We start from the raw sequence: 23,509 nt of genomic DNA, 5'->3' as shown, positions 1-23,509 counted from the left end.
AGTGAGCCACTAGCATGTACATAAACCAAATCCCATGAGTTTCAGCTGGCATTCCATGCTCGGAACTGTGCGCCACCCACTTTGGTTATTTCTTGAATCCTAGTTCACCGAGCTCCACTTATGCAACATTGGCAACAGCCCTTTCTAATGTTCAAAATGTTAATCCCACTCAGAGATGGGTTAGCAATAACACATCTCTTTTTTACCTTAGCGGTATGAGCTCAGGGATCAGGACATTTTGAAAATGCTTTCATTTGGGAATCGTGCCCAACACATCCATAGCTGATGCTTACACAAATGCCCATCTGTTCATGGCTGGGTGCCGAGCCCACCCACAGATAAGAGGGAATAGCTACACACACACACACACACACACACACACACACACACACACACAAAAGAGAGGGGGGATATGCTGGGATTTGGACTGAAATTGTGTTTAATATTGACAGGAGCTCTTTGGCATGGCACATGCCCAAGTATCTAGACTCAGAAGTGATGCTACCATGAAGAGATCACACACACTCGCTCACACAAATTCGGCAAACATTTATCCTTGGGGTGCAGAGGGATGTGGAAGTTTACATTTCTCAGAAGTTCAGGCTAAAAATTGATACCAGCCCCTTTGTTAGCATTACTGGGGATCTGGGATGGGTCGAATGAAGGTGGTTTGGAGAAAAGATTTATTCTATGTGTATTGCTAGCTGCCAGGATAGCTATTGTAAGAACATGGAAATATTTAGAGGGATTAAATATGGATTTGAATTGTAGTCATATCTGGTCAATGGCTATCGCTGAAAAATTAACTCAAGGATTAAGGTAAATTAGAGGGCAAAAATAAGTAAATGCTGAAAATAATGTGGCACAAATAAGTATTTTATATAAAATGATTATAAAGGGACCCCTGACCATTAGGTCCAGTCGCGGACGACTCTGGGGTTGTGGTGCTCATCTCGCTTTATTGGCCAAGGGAGCCGGCGTACAGCTTCCAGGTCATGTGGCCAGCATGACTAAGCCGCTTCTGGCAAACCAGGGCAGCGCACGGAAACGCCGTTTACCTTCCCGCTGGAGCGGTACCTATTTATCTACTTGCATTTTGATGTGCTTTTGAACTGCTAGGTTGGCAGGAGCAGGGACCGAGCAACAGGAGCTCACCCTGTCGCAGGGATTCGAACCACCGACCTTCTGATCGGCAAGCCCTAGGCTCTGTGGCTTAGACCACAGCGCCACCCGCGTCCCAGAAATGATTATAACTATTATTTGGAATTCTTAGTAACTATTCAGCTTCACTGAATAGTTACTATATTATACTATATTCTATTGTTTGGACTTCTTGTTTTAGATTGTATGCCCCTTTGGGGTGCATTTTTATCTTATTTTAACTGTGCTACGTTGTTGTTGTTTAACAGCAACAACAATAGTGGCTTTATTAAATGTTCAATGAATGTTGGTAGCAATACATAATAAGCTGCCTCAAGCCATGAAGAGACAGATTTTGGGGTTTCCTGGTATTTACTTTTTGAAATATGGCAACCCTAATTTAATTGAATATTACATTAAGGCAGGTGGAATTCTGAAGTAATGGGTTAACAGCAACAGAATGCAGATTGATTATTTAACTGTTCAGAGCAATGGCAGAACACAGAAGAAATCAAATATAGAAATCTTCATCTCTGTGTTACTTCCAAGACCCAATACTTTTCTTTTCTTTTTGAAGTTCAGCAGGAAACTACCAAAAAAAACTATCAGTTCATATTGTCAGATGGGCCCAGCAGAGCCATCTGTGTGATCATCCTGTTAGATCATTAAGACAAAACGGCATTTTCCCCATGACATTACAAAAATAAAATAAAAACCAAGCTCGATGTCGTCGTTTGACTTTTTAATGCAATTCTCTATCTGAGCATTGGGAGAAATCCAATCCAGTGTGCATTTAATGGTGAATCTATCTCATTGCCACTTTCTGAAACAAGAGAAACACAGCTATCTCTTGAAATTTGCGCTTCTCCAAATTTTGCAGTACATTTGTCCAGCCAAGCAATCCCAAATTATCTGTACAAAGATGCATAATAAAGAATGCCTTAAAATGCACGTATAAGTGAAAACAAATGCATGTATAAGTGCAAAACACGTTATATCAAAGGAAATTGTTTTTGCAAAAATAAGCATATTAGGCAAAATACAAAAAAGTGTATATTTGGAGAACTTTGCACAAAAATGATGATCAATTTTCATGAGGACTTTTTAAAACCAATCAATCAATCAAGTGGTGTAGAAACAGGGAGACTCAAAAACTGAAATTTAAAAAAATGCCCATCCCTAAAACAGACAACTTCCTACTCTGTTTATTTTCCACAGTATAAAATTGCACTTCCAGGCGCAGTGTATGCCTTGGAGGACTGGATCCACACCCTATTAGAGTCACAGAGTCATTGGGGACTCACTCAGACGAACCAACACTTCAACTTGGTATTCCTGCATTCTCAGTGGCACTGCCTGTTAATGCAGCCTTGATTCAAACCTCCAAGCCAATAAAAGACTTAATGAATCACATTCATCTCGAATGAACTTTGCAAGGTTAGGGCAATAACGCAGCCCAACAGAAGATGTAACTTCAGCACCGCTGAAGAGCCATGGCATTATCGTTTGCTGCAGAGAGCCCCTTCCATATTTTAGTATGTAACAGTTCGATCTTGACATTTATTTATGGTGCAATGTTCTCCTGAAGGCAAGCGCCCTGCCCAGTGCAGTGGGAGCAAGTACAAAGAAATAATTTAAGGTTTGGCCAGATGCCATAAAAGGGGTTGTTATTTATCATACAATATACACATTGCTTGTATCATGTAATGAAGTCCTACTTAAAAGATAAAACACTCCAGCATTCATTGGATGTGCCAGAGCTGCATTCGTCTTCCTGCTCTTACTTACTATTGCTAGATTAGATTGGGGTGAGCAAAATATTACCATAGAGTGGTTTCCCCTTATTACAGCTGCCATGTAAGAAGGGTGGGGTGTTTTGGGTGGTGGGGTTTATAGAGAGAGGGGGGAGAGGGAGAGGGAGAGGGAGAGAGAGGGGGGAGAGAGGGAGAGAGAGAGAGAGAGAGAGAATGAATGAATGTGGGTCTCCATGCATCTGTTGTATTTTACAAATACTGTTGGCCACTTTGAGGAATCTAGTGGAAAAGCAAGATATAAATCTACCGAATAAATAAATAGTGAAGGCTTTCCCCCATTGTTCAGGATTAAAACATTCATGGTTTTGATAAAAAATAAATTAATACTATTTAATGGTACAAGACCCCCTAGAAACATCTTTGATCTTTGATGCTAGGGGTAATGAATTCTGGAGATGTGGAACTTGTTAGGGGTATGTTTCTACTCTGCTATTAGAAGGCATGCTCTAAAATAGCTTTTGGAAAGGGATTTTAAAAATATATGTTAGATATAAAGCAGTGCCTGGAGCCAGAAGGCATATTGGCATCTTATTAATTAGAAAGAATCAGAAAGGAAACTGTGTTCCATTTACTGGCAGCAAGAAAACTGCTAATAGCCAAGAACTGAAAACAGATGATCCTTCTGTAAATCTGGTATGTTGTGATTTGGGACAATGCTAACATAATGAAATTAACCTTCATTATCACATGTAGAAGGTTCAATTAACAATTTAAATGATGGAAATTTAAATGATTTAAATGATGGAAATTATTGGAATATGGGCTTACTCTTCCTACTGTGTTACATAATGGCTGTGTTTGGACGTAACAACAGACCATAGTTTAATCGTAATGGGAACAAGCGGAAGTGAGCTTCAGGTCTACACCTTTCACTTTTCTTTTTCATTTAACATGACATCTAAATCATATGAACTACACTCAACTACGGTTTCTTGAAACATATTCGCACAGTTCCACTGTGCAAAGGAACTACCACCATCCATTTCTATGCAAGCTTCTGCTGAACTTGACTATGTATAAATACCCCCAGGTCACCTTCTAGCTCTTGCTCAGGCAAGCGGTTAATGGTGGGCTCGTAGCTTTCCATCTCCATTTCTCTGACCTCTCCCATTCTGTTCTTTTGCCACCTGTTGCCTGCTGTGCCCTGGCTGTTTGCTCTCTGCCTTCCAGCACCCCATAATTTCAACTTACCCAGAAGGAAGCATACTTCTGTTTCCATTTCTATTTATTAAAAGTCTATCCCGCTCTTTCTCCCAAAGGAGCCCAGAGCAGAAAACTAGCAAACTAGCGGAACAAATTAGCCAAACAATACCATAAAATTATAGTGAAAACATATTTAAATCATTGACCTTGCTAAGCACTAGGCACCTCCCCTCTCTTGTTAGTTCTCCAGTAAAGTATGTCATTGTGGCATGGTTTGAATTGTGGCACTAAATCAGCCTCCCGCAATCTTGGGTGCCCAAATATTGTGGGACTACAGCTCCCATCATTCACGCCAGATGGGGCTGCGGGGGAGCAGGAGTCCAACAACATCTGGAGACACAAAGCTGGGGGCAGGGTGCAAGGAACCATTGCTGCATGGAAGGAGTCAATGCAGAGATAGATACTGCTGTGCTCCCTCGACAGGAGGGAGAAGCAGAAAATAAACAAGCCCTGAGCAGAAAGCCAAAGATGAAAGGAAAGGAAAGTGTGTAACGGCGAGATGTTGGTGGTGGCGGGCAGAGAGAGGGAGAGAAATACACAGCATGGAGTTAGTTGAAAGATATGTCTCACTGCACATGCGGAGAGAAAGCATTCCCTTGTTGGCAACATCAATTGCCAAGCTTATGGCCAAATTACTCCAACTAATACTGGCAATAATTTTTACCCCTAACTTGTCCCCTGGTATGTATTTCTCAAACCACAGCATGAGAACAGTTTTAGCTTTGGTTAAAAATTTGCTTAGGCTGCCTCGGCTGCTGTCAGGCCATCCACTGCTCAGCCAGAGAGAGTTTGCAATTCAGAGGTTTTTATACTTTATAAAGAAAAAAAGCAAAGGAACAAAAAAGAGAGGCACTCATCACTCTACCTGTAGGGATGGGCAAATAGCTCCATTTTGGTTTCTCTTTTTTCCCAATTGTAAATTCAGTTCTCCACGTTTCCACACCAGTTTGTGATTTTTCAAATAAATAAAAAAGTCACAAAAACTCAACAAGTGAGCCTATCTTAGGAGTAGGTTAATTTGACCATTGCAGTTTCTCTCGATTTCTCGTTTTCCCAACCTTAAATTCAGTTCAGCCCATTTGATCATCAGGTTCTTTGTTTTAAGTCTGCATGAGAATGTGTGCCGATTTCCATGCATTTTTGCAAGTGCCTAACAGAATGGATTTTTGTACATTATTTTCACTATTGTATGCACTTTTCTGTACACTTGCCCCTAATATACGCACACACAAAAATTAGAAGATCCCTGCTGGATCACATCCAATGGCCCATCTCACAGTAGCCAGCCAGGTGCCTGTATCCAGCTATATATTAATCAGAGAACAGTAGTTACCCATTCCACAGGGTTATTTGCGAAGGGAAGTTTAGCACGCTTTGCCATGCAAAAGCTACCGTTTAGGTCGCAGGTTCTGCATGCAGAGACTTCTCCACATGCGTGCCGAAAAGAAATATGCAGCTACGAAATAGTTAAAGTTAATCCCTAAAAACCGAAAAACATCTGGAGAGCGTTACAACGTGTGGGTTTTAGAAAGAGAAAGAGTTGGCATACAAAGAGTGGAAGCCTCTGTGCCAAGCTCTCTCAGTCTGTGCTGCAGGAGTTTACAATGGAAAAAGTGACTGGGTCATCAACAGCAGGGCTGGCATGGTGCAGCCCCAATGGCTGAATTGCAACTGCTGCTTGCTGAAATCGACAACTGCAAGCCGTATTGGCCGAACAACTTCCAAGGCTAATCCCGAATAACCAGAAGCATTCTGCCTGCACAACACTTTCCTCGGCTTATTGGGAACGGTGGTAACAAAGTTCAGCTTCATCTGGCTCGGAACAGCTTGCGATCCTCGGCTGCGCTAGGAATTAAGTGCCATTTCCTTGGAAAAAATCCTCTGGCTCAGATTTCTGCACCTCACTTCTTGGATGCTTCCATGGGAAAGGTAGTTTTCCCAGGCTACCCGTGTCATTAGCATGGCCCAAGACGTCTTCTGCCTGGAACACCGCTGAGCAAACAAGGAGCCATAGGGGAAATAACTTCCAGGGGGTGTGAATGCCATGCTAGTAAGTCAGGTGCAGAAGCAGCTTGCCCGGTGGGGTTCGCTTCCCAGTAGGTGAGTCACTGTTGCTTATCAAGAGCAGGGCAGGCGAGGAGATTGGCATGGTAGAAATGCACTGGCAGGAACACTGTGCCATGCCAACTTCCCTGCTGCTTCACCCCGCTCCCTCTCCGCAAGCAACGGGGACCTACCTGATAGGGACCTAGTGTGGCAAGCTCTGCTCTACCTGGCAAGTCATTTTCACACAGGTGTCCCACCCACCGAAATCACAGCCCCTGCCCGTTGTAGTGCTGAAGGCAACAGAAAGAAACGCCCTGCAGGGAGACCCCATTTTTTCCTGGCCATGCTTTTGCTAGTTAAGTGGGAAGTAGGTAAGAATCATAGAATCATAGAGTTGGAAGAGACCACAAGGGCCATCCAGTCCAACCCCCTGCCAAGCAGGAAACACCATCAAAGCATTCCTGACAGATGGATGTCAAGCCTCTGCTTAAAGACCTCCAAAGAAGGAGACTCCACCACACTCCTTGGCAGCAAATTCCACTGTCGGACAGCTCTTACTGTCAGGAAGTTCTTCCTAATGTTTAGGTGGAATCTTCTTTCTTGTAGTTTGAATCCATTGCCCCGTGTCCACTTCTCTGGAGCAGCAGAAAACAACCTTTCTCCCTCCTCTATATGACATCCTTTTATATATTTGAACATGGCTATCATATCCCCCCTTAACCTTCTCTTCTCCAGGCTAAACATGCCCAGCTCCCTAAGGCATCGTTTCCAGGCCTTTGACCATTTTGGTTGCCCTCTTCTGGACACGTTCCAGCTTGTCAGTATCCTTCTTGAAGTGTGGTGCCCAGAGAGCAGGGTTTGGGAAGTGGGGACAGATGGACATATTTGGGGCCCACTGCCATCCCAACAGGGGCATGCCAGAAAGCAATTCTTTTGAAACTGGGGTCAGAAAGACCCCAAACTCGTTATTCAGACTTCTATCCAAGGCAAATACCGGTAAATGCCTCCTTTGTCCAATGGTAGGGCTGGCTCCGATATATTGCTATCAGCCAGGCCTCCTCAAGCACGTTGCAGGGATTCTTGCTTAGTTATGAGGGGAAGCTACCATGGCTCAGAGTTTAACGTAGCGTGAGTCACAGTGACGTAATTATGTTTCCACGTCCTGGTGAAGAGTTGTTGTTTTATCTCAGTCGTTGGACTCCCCCGTAGAGGGAGGAAGAAGAAAAAAGTTGCACGGTTGCTGAGCCAAGAAGGAAACTGAAACTGAATTCTTCTGATAATTCCTGTGTTACTACGAGTCAACATTAGGCTTGCAGAGAGAGAAAACCGCTGGAAGGTTAATGCAAGTCTTTGCTCCAAGAGAAAGCGCCACCGAGTGAACCTCAAGGCAGCAATATCTTATGATTCACAGCTGTTCAATCAACGAGCAGATTAGAAAGAAGGGCAGTCTCTCTCCTGAAAGTACAATTGTTCACTCAATCACAATGAACGAAGAAAGGAAAGGCGTATCTGAAGGTTATGCTGTAGACTAGGAGGTGAGAAGCATAAAGTGACAGGAATGAATGATCAACGGGTGTGCAGACCACTTAACCCAGTCTTAAATGGATAGGGCAAACCAACGGGCCATTAGTACCTTGTCACATACGGTGGTGCAGTGGTAAATTTTGAAAGGCAGGATCTCAGGATGCAGAAGTGTCCAAAAATGAACTCATCTGTGTTGATCCATATAAATACAGTACAGTATATTTGACCATGACAAACAAAGTAGAGGTTATTTTTTAAAAAAAAATAGTAAAACATTTTGGCTTCTGCAGGAACCTGGAGAAGGGCCATTTCAATGGCCGCCCCCTGCCTGCCCCCTCTCCACTTGCCTCTGCCTAATATTATTTTAGAAAATGGGTTAAGGTGCATCTTTTTCGGTAGGCTTTTGGAGAAAAGAAAGGTGAAGAACTGTCCATTGATCTCCTATAAATGTATTCATAATGGAAGTGGATAATAATTTAATGCCTCCTTTTTTTCATTGTGTCTTTTTTTAATATGAAATTAAACTCATGATTTTTATTTAGAAATGTTGATGTAACTTTACTGCAACTTTTACAAAATTGTGTTCAGTTCTCCGTGCAACTTAAGTGCCAGTCAAAGTTCATTACACAGCAAAGAGCCCAACAGTTTTTGACCCAGCAGGTGCTGCCACTAAAGAGTTATGAGTTATGGAATTGTTGCTTCTTATACTTGACCTGTATTTTATTGCATTGTTCTTATATTTGTATTGATGTAAACACCATGGTGCATCTGTCAGATCCCTTCATCTGCCCTGGTTGCAATAAAACAGTTGCAGAAGCTGTAACTGCAAAGGCCTAAAATTATGTACTTAGTGTTCTTTCTGCCGCTGCCGCTGAGAAAAGTCACCTGCCTCTTGCTCCTGAATATGTTTTTTTCCTCCTTAATAATTCTACTATGACACTCCTTTTCTTCTTCTTCTTTGTTTTCATCCATACCTAGCGGAAAGTTAATCATTGCCAGTACCCCTGAAATGGTATTAGCTTCCAAATGAAGAGTTTGGTTTGAGACAAGCAGTGTTCCGACCTCTAGTGCACATAACATGGATTTTCTGTCTCAGACATCTTGTTATCACATCATTAGCCTTAACATTAAAAACAATTATGTGTGGCTATCTGTGTCTACATACATGTATGACTTGTATGTGTGCATGTTGGTGGAGGGGGCTCCTGACAGGATGCAGCTGATCATCAAAATCATATGTTTATTACAGTGACTAAGAAAACAGGAGTTAATCTTTTATAGCAACGTGTTATAAAAGAAGGCTGAAGCCGGAACATTTGGCTATAAGAATTTAATCTCCCTCCATATTTATATATAGTCGTACTCAATTCCTGCCATCCTCCCTACCGCATCCTTTCTGAAAAGCTGCTTCTGTGGATTGGAGGACCTTACTGAATAGGAAAGGGAGAGGAGCAAAACCAGTAACCCGAGAAGCACTTCTCTGTTATACATAGCTACCATAGGAAACCTAAGAGTGTAAAAGATTTTCTACATACTATGCTTTTGAGAGGCACGCCTAAGATGTCCTCAAAGCTGGGATGGAGAACCTTGTGGGCCCTCCAGATGTTGTTGGACCCCAACTCCCATTCAGGAGCAGGAGGAGGAGGAGGAGGAGTTTGGATTTGATATCCGGCTTTATCACTACATGAAGGAGTCTCAAAGCGGCTAACATTCTCCTTTCCCTTCCTCTCCCACAACATACACTCTGTGAGGTGAGTAGGGCTGAGAGACTTCAGAGAAGTGTGACTAGCCCAAGGTCACCCAGCAGCTGCATGTGGAGGAGCGGAGACGCAAACCCGGTTCACCAGATTACAAGTCTACCGCTCTTAACCACTACTCCACACACGGCTAATGGTTTGGGATGGTGGGAGTTGCGGTCCAGCCACATCCCAAGGTTTCCACATCCCTGCTGTAGGTATTTAGAGCCATAAGTTCACTGAACAACCACACAGTGGTGGACCAAAAACAGCTTACGCACAACCTTAATGCAGAAGAGGCAACAGCTGCATGCAGCAAAATATTAAAAGGCATCTAAATGGGACATCGCTTACCAAGCATGTCGCCATGGGCTCCAAGAGGAGCATAACCATGTTGTTTTGCTGACAAATCCCAACCTCGGCATTTATTCCAATTTTACAGGACGCTGTGCCCTGGGGCCAAGATTTCAATTATAAGTAATCATAACACAATTATTAAGAGAACAAGATTAGCCACCTGCACAAGATTCTTGCTGAGCCCGGCAACTGATACTGCTGCTCCTATCTTTTTTGAGAAGGGCACATCAGCACTTTGGATTTCTTTGCAGTTTAATTACCCTTCTTAACAGTGATTTGTGAACCACAAGCCACACACAATGTAAGAAGACTCCCATTGAGGCAAAGGCCTTTTTGCTTTCAGCTATTCTCCATCCACAGATCTGGAGGTGAAATAAATTAAAAACATGCATCCCACCCCACTCCCATTGGCAAGGTCTGAACAGCAGTACAAGATTCCTGCTTCAGGCTCTAAACTCATCTTAGCAGCTGGAGATATACTGCAACATTTTGTTGCAAATCCCACTGGTTATATATTCAAATAATCATCAGTCACATTACATTCAGGATGGCCATCTTGTCTTTAACTGCACATTGTAATCCTGCAGGCAAGGACTGTTTTGTTTTTTTAAAAAAATTGTGCAGCACATAGTGATTTTGAATGTGATATTAGTGGTGTTGCTAAAAGTAATTTTACTATCAGAAATGAACAGCCATGTAGTTGTTGAGCTTACTGTCAAGTCAACCAGCATTCAGAAATACAGTACCATTTTCTTCCATTAAACCAGACTTTCCCAAAATTGGGTCTCCAGATGTTTTTGGACCACAGTTCCCATCATCCCAAACCCATAATATCCCACCCATCTAACTGGGTTGCCCTAGCCACTCTGGGCGGCTTCCAACATATATAAAAACATAATAGAGCATTAAACATTTTTTTTAAAAAAAATCCCAATACGGGGCTGCCTTCAGATGTCTTCTAAAGGTTGTATAGTTAATTATCTCCTTGGCTCAGAGGTGAAATAACTCCATACCCTCTGATGAAAATGGGACATCCTATTCCATGCCCTCCAACACTTCTCAGGTGACAATAGGGATGTCCTAAGGAAAAGTGGGACATTCCGGGATCAAATCAGAAACCAGGAGAGCTTCTCTAAATATGGGACTGTCCCTGGAAAATAGGGACATTTGGAGGCTCTGTTATTGCCCTCATGTCTCACTTCCCATAGACCTCTGCTTGCCAACTGTGGGATACAGAATGCCAGACTGCCCACAGCAGGGCTCTTGTTATCTTAAAAAGGTTATTTTAAAATTAGACATAGAATCCAGAGTGGTCTCAAATGATTCTAAAACTGGGTTTTTGTTTTTGTATTTTTAATCTAGAGATGGTAATAATAAATACTTGGTAATGTATAAGAGGTGACATGACTGCCACCCATAAAGGTTAAGTCCAGTCCAAGGGCAACTATGGGGTTGCGGCGCTCATCTTGCTTTCTGGCCGAGAGAGCCGGCGTTTGTCCACAGACAGCTTTCCGAGTCATTGGGTCAACAGGACTAAACCGCTTCTGGTGCAACGGGACACCGTGACGGAAACCAGAGCGCACGGAAACACTATTTACCTTCCCGCCACAGTGGTACCTATTTATCTACTTACGCTGGTGTGCTTTCAAACTGCTAGGTTGGCAGGAGGCTGGGACAGAGCAACGGGAGCTCACTCCATCATGGGGATTCGAACCGCCAACCTTCCGATTGGCAAACCCAAGAGGCTCAGTGGTTTAGACCACAGACCCATAAAGGATGATGAGTAAAAGGGTGGGTGGGGGTTGATGGTGGCTATTGCACCAGCAGTTGTTTTTCCAGGCTCCGAACTTAGAGCTACCCAAGAAATAAGGCTAGAAAAGTAGTACAGCGTTATTAACACCATATTGCATACTCGGTCCAAAAATTGAGTTCACTGATGAGGCGAGATTTGAACCATAGCTCACAGGAAGGGAGCAGTGCTATTTTTCTAGAAAAAAAGAGGTGCAAGAACTCACCATGAACACTTCCCTCTGTCTAACAGAATGGCGATGGTGCTCACCTGAGTGAGAGGTGCTGGAACTGAGTTCAGGTGAGTTCTGGCTGGGGAGGGGGAGCCCTGAAAATGACCACAGCCCATTCCCAAGATACGATGCCAATTTTATTCCTCTGGACACTTACGGCAAGAGACAAAGAGGAAAGAAGCTCAGATCACCAGGAATGGGTCTCTGAACACTGGCACTGCTTTCAGTGTAGCCCTGTATTCACATGTAGTCGTTTCCTTGCTTCATCAAATGCAGGGAAAACTCAGGCTCTGTTCAGAAAAAGCTAGAGCAGAACACCAGTACACAGTTGTCCTACCTAGGCATGGAGAACAGCTACCAACTGTGTTGGTTATATGCTCTGTCTTCACTGAGAGGCGGCAATGCTTCTGAATGCCAGTTGTTGGGAGCCACACAAGAGGAGAGAAGTGTTCTTGTGTTCAGGTACTGCTTCTGAGCTCCCCATGGGCATCTGAGTGGCCAGTTGTAAGAGCAAGATGCTGGACCAGATAAGCCACTGGCCTGATCCAGAAGGCCCTTCTTATGTTCTTAAGAGGAGTTTCAGTAGAGGATTCTTTACGCAGTTATTTTCAAATTCCTATCTGCATCAGCAGCCCTATCCATCATGATCAACGGAGCATTGCTAGGCAGCCTCCAACTCAGCGTGTGACAGCTTAAGATCTCTGTTGCTAGGTAGCAATTTTTAAATGTTTTCATAAATTGCCATGATACCATTTTAAATCTTATCTAGATTCAATGATCAGATTAAAGAACCAAAATATTCCAAAGTGCTCAATCTTCCTAAATATTACACACACTTTAAAATTACCTACGTTCAGTGTTTTACCTCTCGCGTTGCTACAAGGAAGATTTGGGGACGTTCCTTTTGCTGCACATCTATGTCATCGTAGGACTGGAGAGCTGAGCATCTTACACATGTCTTATTATACTGCCTATTTTATTTAGAGTTCTGATTGCTTGTTAGATTTTAGGAACTCCTCAAACAAACTAATCGGATGTTTTACTTCTCTAAATAGCAGAAATCTGACTGGGGGCTTTTTGGGGGGGGAGAAATGCAATAAAAATAAGGTTGGGAAAATGCTGATCTAATGCTTTACATTTTGGGTTTTAGCTGTATTTATGTATTACAGTCTGTGGCTGTAATAAATCTTGGACTGAAACTTATTTAGATTCCCAGCTTATTTAGACTCCTTAATAAATATGAAGGATAATGTAATACCTCTAACTTAAATAAAAATGAATGTTTAAGAAATGTAAATTCCTTATTTTGGTCCCTTATGGCACCAAATAATGAGGATAGTATTAGACAGGGTAATTTGCTCAAAAAAGTTTAATAAAAATCTGCCAGACTCTGTGGAATCTGATGTAATAAATAATGTGTTTCAGCCTATAAAATGCAAAGGGGACGGCAGATTTATGTGCTACTTTGCAAGGGCTAAAGAGGAAAGCATTATGTTTTGCTGTTCTAAATATGGTAAAAACTTGTCACCTCATAATTCCAGCTTGAGGGGGAAAACGAATGGTAAGTACTCAGATTAAGTATCATATTCCACCTCCCAACATTACAACTGTGTGTGTGTGTGTGTGTGTGTGTGTGTGTGTGTTAAGGAGGGTGGGGAAATCCAGTAAGAGCTCAATGTCACAATTCAGAGAGCATCACCATCCCATACAAGCCATATCATTGCTCCCACAACGGCAGCAATTAAGCGAGAACGTCTGGTCAGATTCCCACATCCTCTGTCACACCTTTACCTTTAAGGGAAAGGTAAAGGTACGCCTGACCATTAGGTCCAGTTGTGTCCGACTCTGGGGTTTTGGTGCTCATCTCGCTTTACTGGCCGAGGGAGCCGGCGTACAGCTTCTGGGTCATGTGGCCAGCATGACTAAGCCGCTTCTGGCGAACCAGAGCAGCGCACAGAAACGCCGTTTACCTTCCTGCCGGAGCGGTACCTGTTTATCTACTTGCGCTTTGACCTGCTTTTGAACTGCTAGGAGGGCAGGAGCTGGGACCGAGCAACGGGAGCTCACCCTGTCGCGGGGATTCGAACCGCCGACCTTCTGATCAGCAAGGTTTTAGAACAGCAATAAAAGAAAAAGCTCCAGAAACTGCAGGGCACTCAGGCGCCAAACTGGGTGATGCTGGCACACCTCAGCTCCATAGGTCAAGTGGTGGCCTATGACATAAGGAAAGGCCTGCTGCAGGAGACCAAAGTCCCATCTAGTCCGGCATCCTGTTCTCACAGTAGCCAACTGGTGGCCTGTAACTTGTAACTTGTTAGCCCCAAGATGGAAAACAAGCAAGATCCCAACTAAAGAAAAATGGCAACTTAAACTGATGGTTTATGTGCTGCTTGCGGATCTAACTTAGAGAACAAGAAGAACATGCGTTTAAAGAAGACTGGAAAATGTTTATTGAATATATGGGGGGGGGGGAATGGTGTACACTTGAAAACATTGGCAGCATTAAGGTAAACTCAACAGTGTAAATAAGTTTTGATGGATGTAATAATGGAATACTGAATGGTTTGGTTTATATAAAATATACAGGGATTCGTGCTATGCAAAATGAACCATGGAAAGAGAAGGAGGGAAGTGGCAACTGGCAGATTTTATTTGTTTATTTTGAAACATTTATAATTGTTTTGAAACATTTACCATTCATACCAGGGCAGGGTCCAATATGCACAACCTGAAGCAAAAAAAAAAAAAAATCCTGCAAAATAAGGGCAACACAATGAAAACCCCATATAAGAATAAGTGCAGCCAGCTAAACACATAAAAGCAGCAGAAAAGTAAGTGAAATAAGACGGCCCTCAAAAAAATGCATGGACAAAAATGACCTGTTGCCAGAATAATAGCAACATTGATGCCGTCACGCTGCTAAAGGGAGGGCATTCCACAGGCAGAGCTGTTGTGGGGGGGCCTTGTAATGGGCCCTAGATCTCTTTCCTCTTCCCCACTTTTTGCAAACCTTTATTTTATTTTTGTGAAGCATTGTCTACAGGAAGAAGAGAAGAAGAAGAAGAGTTTGGATTTGATATCCCGCTTTTCACTACCCGAAGGAGTCTCAAAGCGGCTAACATTCTCCTTTCCCTTCCTTCCCCACAACAAACACTCTGTGGGGTGAGTGGGGCTGAGAGACTTCAAAGAAGTGTGACTAGCCCAACGTCACCCAGCAGCTGCATGTGGAGGAGCGGAGACGCGAACCCAGTTCCCCAGATTACAAGTCTACCGCTCTTAACCACTACACCACACTGGCTCTCTGGACTGCTGTCAGGGCAGAAAAGGAACAGTGTTGGCGAGACCTCAGCGCCCCCCCCCCCCCCAATTTGCACTATACATTTAAAGCAGTATCATACCATTTTAAGAAGACATGGCTCCCCCCCCCCAAAAATAATCCTGGGAGCTGTAGTTTGTTTAGGGTGCTGCGAGTTGTTAGGAGACCCCCTATTACCCCCACAGAGCTACACTCTGGCCACTCTGAAAATTATAGCTCTGTGGAGGGAATAGGAGTCTCCTAGCAACACTTAGCACCCTTAGGAAAGAACCGTTTCAAGATTATTTGGGGGGGGGGAACCATGATTGTTTAAAGCGGCATGTCAATGATTAAAATGTGCAGTGCAGATGAGGCCTGAATTTGCTCAGAGATATCTACATTTTTGCATCTCTAGACATGGAAACGGACAAATTAAAATGATATATAATTTTGTGCTACGGAGCCTGTGCCTTGAGTTCTTTTCAGCACCTTAGCAACACCTCTGAGTGCGATGAAAAAGGAGTCTTCTCTCTTCAGGTTGCACAAGTACAAGTTGATTTGGTGATTTTACATGCCCACCCCACACAAAAATAAAATAATGAAATGAAATCATACTTTTGTGATTTGGGAAGTGGCACCAAAAACGCACAGGAATAATGCCACAGCAACTGCTCGACACAACACTGTGTAACCTCCCCACAAACAAATCAGAACGAACACTCATCTAACCTCTCTTCAGACTCGGTGCAACCAAACTGGGGCTGACTTACCTGGAAGCAACCCAAATCTGCCCCAGCTTCTGTGGGGCAGCCCTTCAGATCTTCAAAGACTACTGTCACGCCTAGGCCGTTTTCCACTCGGGGAATGTGGAGGTAGGAAAATAGGAGGGTTGGCTAGAAAAGGAGCAGCTGGCTTGCATTTGCATTGTATTTTAAGCTTGTGTCTGATAAAAGCGCTTTGGGCTTGAAGTAGGCTGCAGATGTGTCCCACTTCTTTATGTTAGGGACCCAAACAAGCCGGCGCCTTTTCCCTCCCTCCTGTTCAAGCAGCATAAAGTGATAATGAACATGGCTGCGCAGTTTTGCAGAGAGACCAAGGTTCCAATAATTCACCTGCCCTTTGATTTCATGCTTGTCAGCGCGACTGAATACACACAGCAGCAACGTTACTCTGGCACTGAATTGCGGTTGCCAAATTTGGGTAACGGTTGCAATAGGAGTTCGGAAAGGATGGCAGAAAACCTGTCACACTTCCTGCCTCCTCCTCCTCCCTCTGTTCTCTCTCCCCACCCAGTAGAGGACCAGCAGCTCCTGTTAAACAAGGAAAAATGTCTACTTGACCTCTCTGGGATTCCTGCCAACGAAGACTTGTCATGCTACAGAACTGGCTACGGAGCCTGTCCCTTAGGAAATCACCGAGGGGAAAAGGAGGAGTGGTTATATTCCAAAATATGCTCATTACAAATTACAAATAAGCACATCAGGAAATAGCATACATGTGTGGTTTCTTTAATAGCAGGCTGCTGGCGAGGAGAGGAGGGGGAAGAAATCAGAACTCTGGAGAGTTTGGTTGCTTGTAGGATTCGAGAGCAGACTATTTAGGACAGGGAATGTGGCCCTCCAGGTCTCTCTCTCTGTGGCCCTTGGAATGTTCCACGGGCCATATCCTTTCAACTCAGGCCACATTCTTCCCCAGTCTGACATGTGGCCCCTGGAAGGTTGCCAAGATGAGAATAAATAAATAAAAATTATCCAGCCCCCTACTGACCCGCTAAGTAAGTTATGCCTGATGGTCAAACTACACATGACGATGTCTGATCAGGGATTTATTTGTTGGGTAAGACACCTAGCAATGCTCCCAGCCATATAATTTACATATTTTACTGCATTTTCTGTGGCCACAAATGCACATGGAACAACAGCACAAAACCCTCTGCTGAACATTTCCATTTTGAGGATGTCATACTTACTTACTTGTCTTGTCTCACGTTTACAAGAAACTGAAAGGATGTCTAAAGGTCAAGTAGGGAGAAGATGCTTCTGTGGACCTTCCTGCCTTACTTTTTGGCTAGCAAAGATCAAAGGCTAAACTATTTCCTGTGTTTGTTTTCTGCCTTATTCTGAACATCCAAGCGGACCCTCACAGGTCTGCTGTGAGTGCTGGGGGCATGGAGATGTTTCTTAGAACACTAAATGGTCAGGCTAGCTAAAAGTCGTCTTTCTGTTGATCTGTCTTCATTATACCATTTCTAGCAAATGCTGAACATCCACCTCTTTACCTGGCCTTTGACACCTGAGATGCATATTTTCAAGACTGACCTATTTGTTGTGGTTACAGGTGGGTAGCCGTGTTGGTCTGCCATAGTCAAAACAAAATAAAAAATTCTTTCCAGTAGCACCTTAGAGACCAACTAAGTTTGTTCTTGGTATGAGCTTTTGTGTGCATGCACACGAAAGCTCATAACAAGAACAAACTTAGTTGGTCTCTAAGGTGCTACTGGAAAGAATTTTTTATTTTGTTTTGACTATTTGTTGTGATGGCACTTTTTGTAATTTTAAGATTTTAAAAAAATATTAATATTGTGCTTTAAATTGCGGTGGCTCTCCCTGGGATTTAGGTTGAAAGGCAAGTAATAATTTAAAATCATAATCAGCACCACCTCCATGATCACCTTGTATGTCAATAATGGTTTGACTCCAGCCTTGTCTTTGCGGGGAACGGATAGTGGATCTCTTGAGGTCCACCAGCTGCAATGCAGAGTTTGCACAGTGGCTCAGTGAGACAGACATGGAATTAAGGAAAGGTTTGAAGCACACACTCAGCCTAGGGATGTTTACATAACCTGTCATGAGCTCTCGGCCTTTTCATGCACAAACCCATGACCATACCCCATAGATAACATATCTATGCTTCTATCCACATTTTGCAAAGGAAACATTATTCTATCTTAATACATTATGTAAATTAACCACGCGGGTGGCGCTGTGGTCTAAACCACAGAGCCTAGGGCTTGCCGATCGGAAGGTCAGCGGTTCGAATCCCCACGACGGGGTGAGCTCCCGTTGCTCGGTCCCTGCTCCTGTCAACCTAGCAGTTTGAAAGCACGTCAAAGTGCAAGTAGATAAATAGGTACCGCTCCGGCGGGAAGGTAAACGGCGTTTCTGTGCACTGCTCTGGTTCGCCAGAAGCGGCTTAGTCATGCTGGCCACATGACCCAGAAGCTGTCTGCGGACAAACGCCGGCTCCCTCGGCTAGTAAAGCGAGATGAGCGCCGCAACCCCAGAGTCGGACATGGCTGGACTTAACATTCAGGGGCCCCTTTACCTTACATATAATTAGTTATGCCTCTTTTGCATATAATAAATTGCAACAATTCAGAGCCCCAACATCCAAGTTCTTGGCTAATGGAACTACCACATGGCTTCTGAAAATTCAACAGGCTTAGCTCTGGCTCTATGAGGGCTGCTAACTCAGCAGTGTAGCTAGCTGCTTGGGCATCTGGGGCGGGCAGCATAGAGCTTGCATGCAGTCTGCCCACCGGGTCCCTCACAGCTGTGGTCCACCCACAGGAGAAATGTGTGGCTCAGGCGCACTGCAGCCCCTGCGATAAGTGCCACCCCCTGCGGTGCTGCGCCCTTAGCCCCCCCTAGCTATGCCTCTGTGCTAACTTCTCCATTTTTAAAAATGAAAGCTATTCCTTCTCCCCACCGTTGTTCAATGCTACCACCCAAACCAAATTTTGTATGTGTGTGACACAACAGCCGATTATGTCACACACAAAGCACTACATCAAAGAAAATAACACACACACACACACACACACCATCTCCCTGAGGCCCACCCTACATCAACAGCAACCATAGGGGTTTTCCTTACTCATTGTCACAGCTGACTTCATTCACAGTGTCCTGGGAAATTATGAGCTCATTCGTTTACACATTCCAGCATGTCACTGTCCCAGGACAAAGAGACGGCCACACCAACTTTGGACCACCTATCTATAAAAAAAATTCAACATGCAGGATATGAGTTAATGCTTCATGATCTGAACAGCGAAGGAAAGAAGGGGTATGTCCCCTCCCAACAAAATTTGACATGTGAGGGAGACTTAATCACACCGAATAAGCATTTTCCACAAGTAAAATATGTGATTTATTTCTAACGCCCAGTGTACTTTATGCCATGCTGCCAATAAACTCGTCTCAGATTGTTGTTTTAGGATGGCATATCTGAGCTGCATTCCTATTCACAATTACCTGATTCGGTGTATCTCTGAGTAAGCAAGGCCAGCCCAAGATGTTTTGGCACCTGAGGCAAACCACAAAATGGTGACCCCCCATTTTGGGGTGAGTGAAGATCTACATCAGGAACAAGTAGGAACCGAATATCTACATTGGGAACAAGGGTGAGAGGAGACCAGCAGTGTCTCCTATTTGCCAAGAGCACCCTGTATGGACAGCATTGGGAGGGGGCACCAAGGAGGTGGCAGATCGAGCATCCACAGAGCACCCCACAACCATCGCTGCCCCTGCAGCAGCAGTAGGTAATGCATTCCTTGGAGGCCAGATCCGCTGCCCCTGCGGACCTTGCCACCTGAGGTCGTCCTCACCTTGCCTCCTGGGTGAGCCAGCATTGTGAGTGGGGATGCACGAATGCAGCAACCAGTTCGCAGAAACTTTCAGAAGAGCAATCCTAACCTGCTAGGAAGGGCAAATGAGGGGCAGCTGGATCCTGTGGTTCTCTCTCCCCCCACAGGAGAGGAGGGAGGTGATTGGGTGCATAAGGAGATATGTAACCAGAGGCTTCCTTGTTGGGGAGGAGAAAAGCTCCTCCACTCGGTAGAGAATGAAGAGGGTCATGCTAGGGTGGGGTAAGGAGAAGTCTTGCAAGCAGTTGCAAGCAGTTCCATAGGCTGCCTGCTGGACTACAGAAGAGCAACAAGTTGTGCAGCTCTGCCATCAAATGGAGCACCGTTACTAGGGAGTCTGCAGCAAAAAATAAGGCATATAATGCATGTGTCTGAAGTCTCTATGACAGTTCAGTGGATGACTCAATCCCCCCCCCCCCGATTTGACAGCAGTAATCCCAGAAGAATAAAACCGAAAGAAAAGCAACGTTCCCATTTGGCTGGAGTTTAGGCTCTCTCAGCGCTCCTGAATACGATGTGCAGATGGGGTGAATTTCATGCAAAATTATCTGCTGCGGCAGCTGTGCAGTAAAGTTTTCACGTGGCTCCTTAGGGGTTAAAAAATATCCCCCCCCCAAAAAAAAACCAACAACCCACACACCATTACATAATGCATCCTGACTGAAAACTCCATCAGGCAAACCTGCATTTTGTACAGCTGCAAAAGGATGCATCGTCATGATGAAGTTCATTCTAAGGAGCAAAGGAATTCCTGTTCAGTTAAGGTCATGCGTCAGAAATACCCTTTTTCTGTGCCATCAGGTTTTTGAAGGACAACACCTCACTTCCTGCCTTGATTCACACACGGATCTTATATTTTTGCATCGCGGCACATCAACTTCTAAAATTATGCCAGGGTTCCATCCGTTTATTACCACTTTATATGCACTACTAAAGGCTCTGGGTTTTTTTTTTGAAAAACTTACCATCATTCTTATTTTGTTGCTGAAGACAATGGGATATAATTATTATCACACCTGAAGGGGAATAAATATAAAAGCCGTTTTTAGCGGGGTAGGGGTGTTCTCGAGACTTTTATGCACTTGGGTATAAAAGAGGGGAATTGCTTTTAAGAGGTATGCAGCTTAAGTGCCCTGGAGGAGAGAAAAAGAAAAGAACAAATAATATCTGTCTAGAAGAACGGGGTGTGTGCATCTTTTTAGGAATGTGTGTGTGTGACAAATTGCTCTTTCAATTTCTGCAAATTGAAAATAATATGCCTGCCAGGCTGCTCCAATTTTTAAAAAATCTATATGAGATCTTCCCCCCCCTCCAAAGTGTTTTATAAATAATAAATATTGCTATTACACCACACCACAAATGTTCAGTTTCATGTCAATGTGTCATGTTCTCCTTCCTCTCTATTAGATATTGTCAGACCTCCACTCAGAAGACTACAGTTCCCAGGTTTCCCTGAGGAGAGGAAATGACTATTTAACCCATTTAAATCTGCAGCACTGATGTAAACTTCTCCTGTGCAGGACTGTTAATAATCAGACATTAGTGACTATGAACATCAACCGCTTTGAATGACAGCTTGCGAGTCATTCTAACCACATTTACAAAGATCAATATTTTTATCCACTGTGAATAACTTCTGTCCTTTTCGATATAGAAAAACCTTTGCAAAAACAAGAGAGAATATGTTAAGAAAGAACAAATCTATACTAAAAGTGACCTCTATGGGAGAAACTGAGGTGCGTGCAAACTGGTGATCAGAGTTTGGCACCAAGCACTTCTTGACAATCTAAGTGTGAGCACTCAGCCCTTCCTGAAGGTACCCAGCACATCACAGGATCCAAACCCTCTTTTCCAAAACCGCAAGCTGCATTGTACTTTGTTTACTCCTCGCTTATCCTGAACTGCAGGGCTTTCTGACATGCAGATCGTTTTGGAAACAGCTTCTCTCATCTACTTTGATGGCTTCAAAAGGCCGGAAAGAATCTCTCCCCTTTTGGACAGCCAACCAGCCAAACCCAAGAAAACTGCCGTTTAGCTGCGTGATAATTAGAGCCCATTTATAACTCAGCTGACCTTCCTTGGCCTTAAAATAACTTGCCGTGTCCTTGCTAAAGGAGTACAGGCACATCTGATCTACCGAGTTCAATCGTTTTTTACATAGAATGAAATTTTCAAGAGCACCTTAAGTGGTTGGTGGAAGTCACCAAATGCAACAGTCACAGGATAAAAAGCACTGCAGAGGTCAAGGGGGAGTCAGCTGAACCTAATATTCCCATAAACCTGCCATCCTTTAGGCCAGGGGTAGGCAACCTAAGGCCTGGGGGCCAGATGCGGCCCAACTGCCTTCTCAATCCGGCCCACGGACGGTCCGGGAATCAGCGTGTTTTCACATGAGTAGAATGTGTCCTTTTATTTAAAATGCATCTCTGGGTTATTTGTGGGGCCTGCCTGGTGTTTTTACATGAGTAGAATATGTCTTTTTATTTAAAATGCATCTCTGGGTTATTTGTGGGGAATAGGAATTCGTTCATTATTTTTTTCCAAAATATAGTCTATCCCACCACATGGTCTGAGGGACTGTGGACCAGCCCACAGCTGAACGTTTCCTGACCCCTGCTTTAGGCCAGTGTTTTTCAACCACTGTTCCGCGGCACACTAGTGTGCCACGAGATGTTGCCTGGTGTGCCGTGGGAAAAATTGAAAAATTACTTTATATATAGTCAATATAGGCACAGAGTTAAATTTTTTAACATTTTTTAACATTTTCTAATGGTGGTGTGCCTCGTGATTTTTTTCATGAAACAAGTGTGCCTTTGCCCAAAAAAGGTTGAAAAACACTGCTTTAGGCAACCTACTTCTGCAAAGTTAACCAACTAAGGGTAGAAATTTTATTCTGTTTGCACTTGAAAGCAAAGCTATCTAATCTATACTTCCACAAACAATACGTGACCTGATTTGGTAAAGTTTGGAAAATCAATACAAATGATTTGGAAAAAAACAAACAAACCTACCCCGATTTAGGACATACGTTTCAAAACATGTAGTCATCTAAACATGCATTCTAAACTTGTACTGTGGACCGCCCTGAGATCTACGGGTTTAATGAGCATGCAGATTTCCCATGGACATCTGGCTGGCCACTGTGAGAACAGGATGCTGGACTAGATGGGCCATTGGCCTGATCCAGCAAGTCTCTTATTATGTGAGGGTCTTGTTCAAGACAATCATCTCCCCCTAAACCTGTGGGTCTGAAACTCTGTTCCAGGGACTGCAGTAGCCCCTTGGAAACATATCAGGAGATTCTCACCAAGATTGGCAACGACAGACAAGCGTTGATGGTGGCTAGCTTCTCCATCACAATCAGACATCCCCTGTAATATGCAGCTGTAGGGGAGTGTCGATGCAGTCATGCTAAATAATATTCCTTCCGGATTTGCAATCAGCTCCAGCAATATCGGCCTTCAAAGACACCTCGCAGACTCACTTGTTTCGCTTAGCTTTGCATTTCAGATAACTTTAAGGCCTTTCACAATAATCATTTCAATCTCCTGATTACTTTATGCTGGGCTGTGTATTGCTTTAATTGGCGGTTATTGCTGCTGCTTGTTGCGTTGTGTTGCGTTGTGTTGTGTGTTTTGGAAGCCATCAGCCTACTAGGTGGCCTGGAATTTTTCTGAGAATAAATAACTAAAAATCAAAAGATGTCCAAGACTGAATCTACTGAG

The 23,509-nt window shown here is 43.7% G+C and overlaps 1 protein-coding gene across 1 annotated transcript in view; it reads right to left on the bottom strand.

Annotated features, from left to right (window-relative positions):
* LOC117044657 (protein kinase C epsilon type-like) overlaps positions 1-23,509 on the bottom strand; it is a 136,247-nt gene that overhangs the window by 82,391 nt on the left and 30,347 nt on the right. The window lies entirely within an intron of this gene.

The sequence above is a fragment of the Lacerta agilis genome, chromosome 3, assembly GCF_009819535.1.
Source record: "Lacerta agilis isolate rLacAgi1 chromosome 3, rLacAgi1.pri, whole genome shotgun sequence".
In the NCBI taxonomy this organism is placed as follows: domain Eukaryota; kingdom Metazoa; phylum Chordata; class Lepidosauria; order Squamata; family Lacertidae; genus Lacerta; species Lacerta agilis.
This window is presented reverse-complemented; position numbering and strand designations above follow the sequence as displayed.